Raw genomic sequence first — 13,219 nt, forward strand, 5'->3', positions numbered from 1 at the left:
TATATCACTTTCCACGAGTGGTACTATTCCATTCTATTATTACACGTCTAGGGATTTACTCAATCCTTGGTAACAAGGAAAGCTTTGATCACTTTCAACCCTTCGAAATCACAAAAGATGATATAAAATTAGTTATTGTTTTATATTGGTGTATCTTTAATTACATATTACTCCAAACAATTAGCTGTCTCACTAGCTTGGAACAATTGTCGTTTGCCTGTATTATTTACTAAAAAACATGTTAACTCATTAGTACGATAGCACAATAGTCGGCATTTTATTTATTGAATAAGGAAAAAAAAAGTATATGATCTCTTTATAGCCAATAGAAATCTCAAGAGTGGCACAGAGACATTGGTCATGCTTGCTTGACGTGTCCTCCAATAGATTGATAGATTGAGTTTATGAGACCAAAAGCTCTCATTGCTACGTTTTAGCTCAGCTGTGTATTTGCGGCTCGGATCCAATCACATGGCAAACCCTATTTACGCTCCGTAATTTTTATAATATATAATAATATACGAGGAACTTCACATGATAGACAATGCTCTATAATTTATATAGATTCTATATAATTTATAAATTAAGGTAAGAGAGGTTTAGCTGATGTTGGTAATTTATAAATCGCGAAAATAAAACTACAAAATTCAAAATCTATTAAAAAAAATAAAAGAAAAACAATATATATTTATATTTATTATTTGGGCCGATTAAAGAACTAGCCAAAATAACACTCTTACTTTAAAATTATAGCCCAACTATAAACATATTTAAGAAAATAGCCAATTTATCATAACAACATTTCAATATTCCAATAATACCCTTAGGTTAATATTATTAACTATCATAGTAAATAATATCATCCATAACAAAAAAAAAATAGTAAATCTAATTAACAATAACCAAAACTATAGTAAATTTTATTTATCGTAACAAGAATAATAGTAAATCTTATTTACCGTAACAAGAAAACAGTAAATCTTATTCACCGTAACAAGAACAACAGTAAATCTTATTCACCGTGACAAGAACAACAATAAATCTTATTTACCGTAGTAAGAACAAAAGTAAATCTTATTTACCGTAACAAGAACAATAGTAAATCTTATTTTCCGTAACAAGAACAAAATAGTCAATCTTATTTACCGTAACAATAACAAAAGTAAATCTTATTTACCGTAACAAGAACAATAGTAAATCTTATTTACCGTAGTAAGAACAACAGTAAATCTTATTAATCATAATAAAAACGAGAACAATTATAAATCTTATTTACCGTAACAAGAACAACAGTAAATCTTATTAACCATAATAAGAACGATAGTAAATCTTATTAGGTACATTTACAGATTAACCATAACATTTTCTAATTAATCTAACATGAAAAGTATCAAAGATGAGGACTAGTTAATCTAACAGTAAATACGATTTACTAATTATTTCCGTGAACAATCGATGACAATTAATCAGTAAATCATATTAACCATGGAGTAAATCGGACATAGCTATGACAAGTTATTACATTCATAAAAACTCATGATTACTTCAACATGAGTTACAATGGCGCCATGAAGATTATCAATCAATTTTTATTATTTTCCATTGAAATACATATTCAATTCCACGGTCCTCAACTCCTCATAAATCATCAAAACCACCGGTAAAAAAGAAATCCAGTCCAATCCAATCCAATTAATGCCTATTCCAAGCTCTCAAGTTCATACCGGTTCAATCAATCAATTAGTCAACTACGAAATTAGGCAAACTTATTTCCAGATTCACGTGGAATCAGACTGACCGACATCGATGATAACTCAATACCAAAGACCATAAACCCTACCAAATTAACACCCCTAAACAACCGAACCAATCGAAACTGGAGAACCAACAATCAACGACCAGTCATGTGAGCTTGGACAGCGATGACGATACCTCACCGCGAGCGAGAATGAACGCTAGGTAGTTGTTGAAATCGGAGAACTGCGAGTATGTGTTCAAGCTGTTTCCATATCTGAGACTTGTCCACCGAAGAAAATGAAATTACCGCCTGAATGTTATGTTCCTATTCTTCAACTTGAATGTTATCTTCCTTATCCCTGACCTTACACCAGTTCCGGTATCTCCGGCACAATCCTCGACGTCAACGTTGACGATGACATCTCTCCTCCGTCATCTCTGACCGCACTTCCTCCGCCATCTCTAACCGCACTTCCTCCGCCGACGCCTGCTTCTTTGCTTCACCGCGCTTCGCCTCGATTCGATCAATCCACTACAGATTTACCTCCCTCGCTATTTAGGGTTACTCAATTCAATCGGACATGACGACAACCAGACGATGAGATGAACTAGGATAAAGGACTTTTTGAGAACTCCAATTAATATTGGCTATTTTCTCAATTTAATTAATAGTTTGGCTATTATTTTAAACTCCCCTTGTAAACAAGGCTACTTATTAAGAAATCTCTTATTATTTTAGATGAAAATATATTTGACCACATTATTTCACATTTTTTTTTATTTCACACATTCATTTTTATTCTCAATCATAGTCGTTTTTATCATTTGTCTCTTTTAAGTCTATTAATTACGTTTAAAATCCATTTAGGAATTGTATATTGAAGTTAAAATACATTCAAAACCAAATTTCATATTTTTCATGTTTTTTATGGTTTTTAACTAGCATTGAATAATTTGAAGAAGATAGTAAATTCTTTCATATTTCGACGTATTATGTTGTATTTTTATTTTTTTTGGATGAAATTTGTTATATTCTCCATAAATATATGCATATATTAAGTTTTTTTCGATGAAATACAGCAAAAATATATTCTCAAGAGTGGCACAGAGATATTGGTCATGTTTGCGCTACTTATTAGACAGTAATTTTTTTATGCCTACAAATATATTTTATGTTACAACCCATCGTTCATAAAATCAACAAGTCAGCTAATATTATATGAACGTAGTTTTTATTAGGATTTAGGCAGAATTTCTAATAGAAGAAGATTATCATAAATACCTGTCAACTTTATTTAATATAAAAAGGACACTTTAGTTATTGAATTAGGACTCATAAAAACTATAACCTTTTTTATATCAACTGTTAACCGCGTTTGTGGGTTGACACTCAAAACCGTTCGTGGTTCGATCTACGGGCGGACTCTATGACCGCACGTAGATTGAGTTTAGTGAAATTCTTCTCTTCATGTCGCCTTTGTCTCGTCAATGAATCTTTGCGCTTCTCATCATGTTCTTCGGGTCTTCGAGTTACTCGCGTTCGTCGTGTTCTTCGAGTTCTTCGCAATTTTCCGGTTCTTTATGTTCATCAAGTCCTTCTAGTTCGTCGTGTTCTTCGTCTAAAAAGATAAGAAACGTGAACTAGAGGGACGCGGATGGATTTTCCTTGGCGCGCGCTTCGACGTTCAACATTAATCGTGTTGTATTGCGTTCTTGATGAATAATTTGTGCTCGTCTCAATATTTTCTAGAGAGAGATAGATAGAGATAGAGTTATGGTGTGAATTGTGTGGAGTTTTGATAAGTTGAAAAAACTTACCTTGGGTGTGAGTGGAAATGAGGTATTTATAGATTTCTATTTTGGAGCTTGGATTGGCCTGGGGACTATTTGGATAACATCAACTATATAAAGATGTTAATTATATTTAAATATGAAATTTATAGTCACGTAAAATATTTAAATTTGGTGGACGTGTATGGATATAAAATTATATATATGGAACACAAGATGTAAATACACTCCCTCTTAGCATCCTATATAGATAATTTATACATAATCTGGACAAACTTCTTTGGAATGCGTTGTTAAAGAAGTCGTTATGCACAAATTGAAGCCACTATATATGATGGTGATATATAAACAGGGGTGGGACTATATATAGTAGATATCCTTTTGTCCATATCCATATGCCAACCCAAGCATTTCAAAAGTTTTTTTTTTTTTTTTGAAACGTGGCCGGCACCACGAGAATATCATTAAAACCCTCACTTAAGTGGCGGAGGAATACCGTGGTTACATCAAGGACCAAGACCACGGAGATCGTTCACGGCCTCCTGAACAACATTAGGGGGGGCCGATCCCAACCACCTGGTGCCCGGATCAAAAGTAAAAGCACAACTAGCAAGCACATGGGCAGCCTTATTACAATCTCTAGGAAGAAACATGAAGTCTAAGCTAACGAAGCTAGGAAGAAGAAGATAAATATCACTAATGATGGTACCTAGCTCCGTCACCGGCGCTTCACGCCTTCGGAGAGTCGAGATAACCTCAAGGCAATCCGATTGCACTAAGATTTGCGACCACCCCATTTCCTGCGCAAAAACCATACCTTGGAGGACCGCCGACGCTTCTGAAAGTTGGGCCGAGAGACCAAGCTGAATAACATTCGTTGCTGACCCGAGAATCTCCCCTCTAGCATTCCGCGCAATCGCCCCGAGCCCAATCCGGCGCTCATCGGAACGAACTGCAGCGTCCACTGAAATCGCCACTCTGTCATCCTGAGGCGGGGTCCACTGTCTCTGCGAGCCAGCTTCCCGTTTTCCTTTCCGACCCCCGCACGCTTCTTGGTAGTCTCTTAAGAGCATGGCCGTCCATTCCAGAAGGGCATCAGGCGTCCACCTCTTCCGTCCCGAGCATATACCATTCCTGTGATTCCATAACTCCCATATAATAGTCAAGAAAAGTTCAAGAGTGTGTACCTTAAGTCTCGTCGAGGCAAGGAGTAGAAGCCCAATCGTGTCATCACCCCGGAGACACCGGATGATGTCTTTAAACCCACCAAGCTTCCACACTTTCCTGGCCCAAGGACAGCCCCAAAACGCATGGTAGATGGTTTCCCCCGCCTTATCGCACACCGGACACTTGTCATCAGAGGAAATGTGCCGATATTGGAGGGTAGACTTCGTCGGAATCCAACCCCTACAAACCCGCCATAAAAAGGACTTAACCTTAGGGGGAATATTGAGACTCCACAACTTATTCCACCATTCCGTGTTCCCAGATTTACTAGAAGGCCCCTACATACTCCTCAACTCCATAGCCACCCGGTATCCACTTCGCACCGAAAATTCTCCATTCTTGGTAGAATGCCATCGTAGCATATCAGGGCCCTCACCACGACTCTCTGGTATACTAAGGATAGCCTCCACGTCCTCGGGGGGAAACATAGCAGTAATAAGGGGGATATCCCACGCTCCTCTGGAGTCCTTAAGCTCCGAAACCCGCATCGCCTCCGGGATAGAAGCCGCCTCGCTAATTCTAAAGCTCGGGGGCCGGGGAATCCATCCATCCCCAGAAACCGACGTGGATTCACCGTCCCCAATCACCCATCTAGACCCCCGAAGAATGAGCTCCTTTCCCCAGCAAAGACTCCTCCAAATAAAGGACCCCGTAGACCCGCAAGAAGCCTTGATGATATCACTATTCGGGAAATAGCTTTGCTTGAGAACCCGTCCAACCAGACTCTCCGGCCGACGGATCAGGCTCCACACGCTCTTCGCCAGTAAGGCCTGGTTAAAGGCTCCGATATCCCGGAACCCGAGACCGCCATCAGATTTATGTCTCGCCATCTCCGACCACTTACACCAATGAATCTTCTTTTGCTGACCCGAGTCCCCCCACCAAAAACTCGCGATAGCTTTGTGGATCCCATCCACGAGCCCTTGGGGAAGGCGAAAGCAGCTTGCCACATACGTAGGAATGGCCTGAAGGACCGCCTTAATGAGAGTCTTTTTACCCGCCTGTGAAAAAAAGAGACCCCGCCATGATTGGATCATTTCCCAAACTCTCTCCCGAATAAACGCAAAGATGTCGGCCTTCTTTCTCCCCACCGCCGTAGGCAAACCCAAGTAACGGTTATGGCAAGACGTGACCGACACTCTTAGCACCTCGGCAAGCTCCACTCCGTAAGCTTCATCCACATCCGACCCAAAACATATGTCAGATTTAGAATAATTAATTAACTGACCTGAGGCTGCCGAGTAAGAAGCAAGGCACCGAGCCACCTCCTCGCATTCTTCGCCATTAGCACGGAAAAACATGATGCTATCGTTAGCAAAGAAAAGGTGAGACACAACCAGATCCCCCCGGCCGAACCTCGCACCCCGAATGAGTTGTTGGCTCTCTCTTCTCCTGAGGAGACACGAGAGTCCCTCCGAGCAGAAAAGAAAGAGGAAAGGCGAAAGAGGGTCTCCTTGTCTGAGCCCCCTCTCCGGAATCACCCGTCCCCTGACCTCCCCATTTATGTTGAAGGAGAAGCTGACCGAGGAAACGCACCGCATCACCTTCTCCACCCACCGTCTATCATTTCAAAAGTTATCCTTCAAATATTTAAATAAAAAAAATCAACATTACAATAACACAATAGAATCCGCTCTGTTTTGCTTCGATCTATACCGAAAATGACATAGATGTTGTTATTGTTCGATATTATTCTTACTATTTGTATCGTAGTGTATCCGCTTCGAGAACTGCACGTCGAGGTCCACGCAAGTAGAGAATTCCCTGCCATTGAAGATGACGATTGAAGCTCGAAGAGAGATGTGGATGTGAGAGGTTTTGAGTTTTGTGTTATGGCGTAGGAAAGGTGGTGGCTCAGCCGAGGAACTTGGCCGCCATTGAAGAGGACGAATGGGAGCTCGAAGTGTACTTTTTTCTTGTTTTGTTTAATTCAAATTAATTATTTTGTAAAGAAGAAAAAAAAATATATTGTAAAATCAGAGTCATCCACGTGTCCCTTTAATTGCATTGTAGCAACGTGGGAAGTATATAAAAGTATAAACTCGATTTAATTTTTTATAATTAAAATTTCTCTTGTTTTAATGACATTATATTTTTTATATAAAATTTAATTTATATATGTTTATATGAAGTTTCATACTATATGTTGTCGAACACCCTTGAAATAAATTTCTAGTTCCGTCCCTCCCTGTATGTCGCAATCGCGTGATGAGGTTCGGACGTCGGTCATCTCCAAGGAATAAAATATATTGGTAAGAAAGGAAGGGAAAGAAATGGTATTTTGAGCTTAGATTTTTGTTATTATTTTTTACTTTATTTGGCTTTCCAATTTTGGTAGAAAGTAGGAGTGCGTGTCCTTTTGATTATCAAATTTCATTGAGTGGAACCCACTCAAACCTTTCCCTAAAGTCAGCAGCTCATTAGACAATAAATACTCAATATATTGTCCACTTTTCCTCTCTAATATTCCAACAGATTAGGAGTGCCTGTCATTTTGATTTTTTTTTTAATTTTAGGGATTCCAAAGAAGAAAAGAGAGTTTAAATAATCAAGTAATGAAAGTAAATACAATAATTTGCGTATATGGCCTTAATACAATAAAAAAAAATGAAAAGACTAAAAATACATTACATAATAATATAGCTAATATACTATGCTAATCTGATAATATATATATATATACACTATGCTAACACTTTTCAACTCAGATTTATTTGTTTCAATAGGTTTATTGTTTGATCCACTGTTAATAGAAAAATATTTTGATGTTTGATTTTATTTGAACATTTATAAGAGCATGTTCAGGACCTTTAACTGTGGGCAGCTTGTTCTTTGTTTCTTATGCTTATGCTTGGATGATTGAAGTTTCTTATGCTTATGCTTATGTCTAGGCTAGATCTTAATATATTATAATAAGCTAGATTCTTAAATGTTAGAATTAAGAGAAACAAATTTGGATACATATTTCTTATTTCTTAGACATATTTATAGACATATATAGACAAGTGCTGGGAGTATATCAACAGGAAAGGGATCTTGAAAACATCGTTTAAAAATACGGATCTTGAAAACAGAATTTGGGTGAGTTACATTTAATGTCAATATTATTTTTAAAATGTTTGAGTCTAGGAAATCAAATTTGAGAGCTAGTAAAAATGGAAACCTGGCTGTGATCTTTTGGATCTTTTGACTTACGCGTAAGGTGTGAGTAAAGCTGGTCATATGAAACTCGGGAAATTGGATCCCCTACTCCCGTCCCATATTTTACGGGAAATGGGAATCTCGGCACCGTAAAAAATGGTACCGGGAAATCTCGAAACCATTTTCTATGGTACTGGGAATTTTCGGTACCATATATCGCAGTTCCAGAATTATCGGTACCATATTTCGCGGTTCCGAGATTCTCATATTTCCCATATTTATTTTTTTCATTTTATTTTAATCATGAATGCATTTAAAATTAAATAAAAAAATCCATATATTTTCAATTAAAATATACCATTTTAAAAATATGGTACTAAATGGTGTTAAATGGAGATCCCAGTTCCGTCTCATTTCCCGAATGGTTATGGGAATAAAGTCTCAGTACCACATTTTTATCCTCTTGGAAATCTTTTCTTACATGAGCACTCAATTCATTTAATGGATTTTAATCTCGTCACCTACTTTCTCTGTCTTTATTTTCTTTTCTCTAAACCATTTGGTTCCTCTGAAACCTCGTTACTCTCTCTCTCTCTCTCTCTCTCTCTCTCTCTCTCTCTCTCTCTCTCTCTCAGCAAGCATTAAACCCAAAAAAAAAAAAAAAAATTAAGCGATCACTGCTGATGCGCGCCCGTTCATCGTGGCCGTGGACTTTGCAGATTTGAATGAACCTGAAGATCTCAACGGTTGCGTAGCACGTCACTCCACTGCTTGAAGATTTTAGAAAGCTCACAATCTTCTCAAGCGATTGCTCTGCGGTGATCGGAGCTCCGAGCGAAACCACGTTGTCGCTTGCCTTGAGTTCGGTGACGAAGTTCAGTCCCGTCACAAATCACACTTTCCTCGGCGCCGCCGCCATTCTCGAGCGGTGATGGCTGGAGAAGTGACCGTCGAAAGGGCAGTTTGAAAAAAAAATTGTTGACATATTGACATTTGTTGACATTGATTACTATTTACTATAGAAAATTGGACTTCCATAATTTTACTCAAAAGAATTTTAGCATTTTATCTAATTAAAAAAAATAACTTAATCAAATATTGTCAAAATGTGCACGATTTGTTGATATAGATGTCAACAAATAACACGATTCAAAAAATGACATAATTTCTACTCATATACATAAATAAAACAAATAATTAGCAAACTAGTCATATTTACACTTTTAGATTGCTATTTAGCCGATTATGTAAATATTTCGTAAATAGTCACGTCCACATATTTACCTTGTAAATATGACTAAAATATCCGATGTATAATGACACTAGACGGGAAATAAAATGAGATATTTTAATCAATTTACAATACCAAACGGCATAAAAAAGACAGCGTCAATGGAACACAAAAACGCAACTGCAAAACGATTGTCGTTTTCTAGAAACCTCCTAAAATTTACAAAATCGCCGTAATTTCACCAAAAAACTAAAATTTTGCACTGACATATTAAACTCGCATTGCTTTATAACAAATAGACATAGCTAGGAATTTAGGATCTTTATAATATAGGGCTTCATACAATTCATCAAAATCAAGTCTCCTTCATAAAAGGTTTTGTTCGATTTGGAATCACTTAATTTCGAGTTCGTATGAGATAGATATGGATTTTTGAAGTTTTTATGCAAAAAAATTTTTTTTTTTTGGAAAAAAGTAGGAGAGAGAAATCGACGAATTAAAAAACAAGAGAGAAAAAGTAATGAATCTAGAAAAAAATACGTTATATTTATTTAAGGACAAATATGGAATTTTAACTAATTACCTCTAGTGTCACCTAATATAATTTGATATTTTTCTAAAACTCTCCAAACATGGGCTAAATCTCAAAACTTGAGTTTAAGGTGACCTAGTTAGTTACACAATTCTTTGGTTAAAGGTAAAGGTTTCACTAAGATAGGCGAAGAAAAAAGAGATGAGATAATAATGGATTTCGAAAGCAAGTAGAATGAGAGAGGAAAACAAAGAGTTGTAAACAAAATGGAAAATTGTTTTAAAGTGTAATATTTTTAAAGTAATAGTTATTTCAAAATAATACCTTTACAAACGTGAAACCATTTATTTCAAATATTTTCATTAATTGAAAATTTAAAGTCTATACAATTAATAAAATATCATTTTATTAGAGAAATAACTTTCCAGATTTAAGTTAATTAAATTAATTGTTCAGTTAATTTAATTAATTTCGACCTGGTGGACTACTTTTTTTTTAATAAAATGAAACTTGTACTATTTTTTAAAAGAATGATGGGGTATTGGACTATTGACATAATTACCATTTTTTAAAATTATTAAAAATTTGTAAATAAATTTTAGTTTCATTAACTTAAATTATTAATAAATGTTATTAGTTATAATTAAAATTAAATAAATTAATTTAGTTTGAAAAATAATATATTGTATTACTTTTTATTTAATAGGTCTTATATCTATATTAATCGAAAATTAATCGGTTAAACGTTATCGAGCGGTTAATTTTAGAGATTTGTAACTAATTAAGCCACTTTAAACATGTGATTTTGGATCTAGCCTATGTTTGACCATTTTTAGGGATATAGTCAAATGGCTTATGTGGCAATAATTAAAGTCTGATTTGCCCTTATTTATTAACAAATTCGTCACTTTCTCTCTCTAATTTTTTTCAAATAATTTTTTTTGCATCAAAACTTCAAAAATTCGTATATTTCTCAAACGAACTCGAAATTGAGTGATTTCAGATCATACAAATTCGTGGCGTCGAGATCTTCAAAAATAGACCCATTGTGTTTGATGAAAAATTATGTTTAATGCATCATATTTACGTTTTCATTTATTTTTTTGATAATTTAAAAAAAAAATAGTTCTTTCCATATTTAAGGTAGTAACATGATTTTTCTAAATCTATGGTATTAAACATGATTTTTCACAATGGATCTATTTTTGAAGATCTCAGCGTCACGAATCCGTAGGATTTGAAATCACTCAATTTCGAGTTCATATGAGATAAATATGGTTTTTTGAAGTTTTTATGTAAAAAAAAAGTTTAGAAAAATGTAAGAGTGAGAAAATGACGAATTTGTTAATAAATAAGGGCAAATCAGACCTTAATTGTTGTCACATAAACCTGTTGCTATTTCCCTAAAAGTTATGAAAAGTAGGCTAAAAACAAATTTCATAGTTTCATTTTGGTTATTTTGCTACACTGCCCTTAATTTTAAACGATTAATTTAAGTTTAAAAAAAACGAATATGCATCTTTACATCACACTTGCAATACTTTGCTTACTTCTTACCTAACTACATTCATTTGCTATAAAAAAATAATAAATCTAAATAAATTGTCATTGTATTAAGAGGAATTGTCATAACCACTACAAACTCAATAACAATTTCCAATAATCCATCAAACAATAATTTTGGCCAAATATACCACTTGCCTCTATGTGTAAAACCCTAAATACCCTTAAAAAAAGTTATTCTTTACATTTCATCATTTAATTCCTTATCTATCTCTCCCTAACGTCTGATACCTCTCAAAAATCTTGTCACTCAAACACACCCAAAATCAAAACCCTTATGTTTCTTTGAACCACGATCGAAATCCTTGCCCAAACATTTCAGCGAATGAAACCATTTTCCTTCTCCACGAATCTCTTCTCCTTCTCCACGAATCTCTTCTCGTTGCCCGGATTCTACTTGGTTAGTTTCAGCGAATCTCTTTACCAAAGACTCTACTGGGTTAGTTTTAATGTTTTTTCTTACCATTTATTTCGTTTTTGTGTATGTTTATTCTGGGTATGTTTAAATTTGGGACAAAAATAAGGTTTTCGTGATTCTGGATAATTTTTGAAGTTGTTCAACGAAGTTCGTAAGTTTCGTCAGATGTCAACAGTTGACGTCAACAGTTGAAGTCTTATGTCAACAATTGATGTCATCTGTTGACATATATTGTTGATGTATAATGTCAACAGTTGACATCAATTGTTGACGTCAACTGTTGACATCTGATGTCAACAATTACTAACTTTGAATTTCTTCTTGATTTGTATGCAGTGATGGCGGAAATTTATTGAGGACGTCACTGTAATGGAGAGTTAGCTGAAGTTTGGATTGTTGAAGAAAAAAGATGAGGAAATGCGTTGGTACAAGCCACTATAAGATAAATTGCCATATGGATGGAATTTCACAAAAGTTGAAATCAAATTAAAGACATTTTAGTATGAACTATGGACCGAAGAAGAATGGCTTGGTGATCAGATACGATAGTCAATTCTACTGTTGTTTTTTTTTAATGGTTTTGACATCAATTGATGACATTGATGTCAACAGTTGACGTCAATTGATGACATTGATGTCAACAGTTGACGTCAACTGTTGACATCAATGTCATCAATTGACGTCAACTGTTGACATTGATGTCAATTGTTGGTATTGACGTCAATTGTTGACATTGACGTCAACAATTGACTCCTATACACGTATCATAAATTTTTACGGAATGTGACATTAGATCTATAATTTTTTTAATAAGAAATTTTCGATCACCAGTTGATGTCAATTGTTGACATCTGTGATCTTTGATCTCTCTGTTTGTTGATATTAACCTATCACCATGCCACAACAGAGCAATGGGTACGTATATAGCTATTATTTAATATTACCGTATTTATATACTAAAGAAGATGTCCAATCCCAATTTTTTTTAAAAAAAAAACAGTGATGATTGTGACATGTTTGTCATTAAGGCCATGGAGTTTATGTCTCACGGCTTAGATCTGCAAGATGTGAAACAAGAGGAGATGTACATGCACCGGCAAAAGTTCACGATCGACTTATACCGGCACGGAGTAGTGAAGTTAGTGACCCATGTTGGATTGAACATGAAGATTTATGACAATTAGAAAACAATGTAAACAATAGATAGCAATGTGTTTCACGTACTACTCTTATCTTAATCTTTTAGTATGATTTTGATAGCAATGTTGTTCACGTACTACTCATATCTTAATCTTTTGGTATGCTTTTGATAGCATGTTTAATGAATATCAACAATATATCAATTATCAATCTGTAGTTGTTTTTTAATTATTTTAACGTCAATTGTTGACATCAATGTCAACAGTTGATGTCAATTGTTGACATTTGGGATTTATGAGCCCTCTGTTTATTGACATTGATGTCAACAATTGACGTCAATTGTTGACATTGATATCAACTAGGCATGTGCACGGTCCGGTCTGGTCCAAAACCGGCCAAAAAATCAGAAAAAACTGAAAAAATCGGACCGGACCGGACT

Source organism: Urtica dioica, chromosome 8 (assembly GCF_054948205.1).
Source record: "Urtica dioica subsp. dioica isolate 48M chromosome 8, U.dioica_male_clone48M_v1_H2, whole genome shotgun sequence".
Classification (NCBI taxonomy): domain Eukaryota; kingdom Viridiplantae; phylum Streptophyta; class Magnoliopsida; order Rosales; family Urticaceae; genus Urtica; species Urtica dioica.